The sequence below is a fragment of the Lygodium microphyllum genome, chromosome 12 (assembly GCF_053477565.2).
Source record: "Lygodium microphyllum isolate KBCC chromosome 12, Lygodium_microphyllum_v1.1.10, whole genome shotgun sequence".
NCBI classification, from domain to species: Eukaryota; Viridiplantae; Streptophyta; class Polypodiopsida; order Schizaeales; family Lygodiaceae; genus Lygodium; species Lygodium microphyllum.
Genome location: NC_141146.1, coordinates 96,837,478 through 96,838,928, shown reverse-complemented (window position 1 = coordinate 96,838,928; position 1,451 = coordinate 96,837,478).

The window sequence follows — 1,451 nt, the reverse complement described above, 5'->3', positions numbered from 1 at the left end:
TCGAATAAAATACAACATCCTTGTTCTTAGAGTTGTTAGAACTTGTAGCCAATCCAAGTTTAACCCCTTCATGAATAAGCAATGCAACCAACTCATTGAAATCCGGCATTTCAGCCCGCACAAAGATGGAAGTATCAAATGACTTATATTCAGATCCCAAACCATTTATTCAATGTTACAATCAGAAATAACATTGCTACGTTGAAATGAACCACAAAGTGTAAGCATATCCAAGCATCAAATACAGATAGGTGAAGCAAAGCCCAAAACCAAACCTTGCTCCAGAGCCGAAAACTTTGTGCCATAAATCCAAGTATCAACAAACCACGAAGTACCACTTCTTGATTACACCTATGATAAATAGATATAGATACATCTACATCCAAATACTACATAGATGTTGAAACTTTTCATTGGGCCTAACCAAAATGAAGCTTTCTTTTCTTTGAGGAATCACTGGGAAAAAATCCATTCTCCAACACAGCATGCTCAGGAGAAGCAAGTCCCTTTGCCACTCTTCGTCCCGGTGATGGTACAGAGGACATGATAGTCTTTCCTCTCTTTCTTGTGCCTAAAATTTTAAAAGCTCACAACGTAAATATGAACACATCCAACAATTGACAAAGATCACTTAACATTGGAATAACAATACCTGGCTTAACACTTGCAAACCACTTGGCAGGCATTGTCACAGCTTGATGTAGCATCACAAAACAACTGAGGTCCTTAAATTCATACGCCGGCCACCCCCTCGGTATTCTATCAGTGTGAGATTGCTGAAACCTCTTGTCCTGCTCAGCTTCACCCATATGCACTCGAAAGCACTGAGTATACCCACAATGCACCACCTCAATAAGGACTGGAAGTAAAATCTCTATGTTGACATCATCATACAAACGCTCAATGACCCTTGCAAGCGTTCTTCTTATAATATCATCCGTTGTCACTGCGTGCAAGTTACACTGCAGTTCCTTCTGATACTCAGAAGCTTGATAATAACCCCAGCTTGGAGTAGGCATCTGCAAAAGTCAAGCAAATATTTATATATAGTGTAGGGAATATATACTCAATTACCATCGAGTATATGCCAACCGAATACAGCTTCGAGGCTATCTCACATACACACCAAGCAAGGACTACAAAGCCATCAAAATTCAATAGATACATCTCTAAAAAAATGCAAGTATATCTTCCACTCTCCAAAAAATTCATCTCCGTATGCATCTTTGCAAAAAAGTAATTCACCTCATTGCATCTTCTGAAGTACCTCCTTGTACACAATGTTCATCGTGGCATTCACAGTGCTTCCATCCTCATCCAATAACACCCTCACACCGCATGAGGATTTCACCCTTGAAAATGCAACATACAACTGTCCATATGTAAATACTGGTGTCTTTAAGTAAAGACCAACAACAGACAATGTCTGGCCTTGCGACTTATTAATCGTC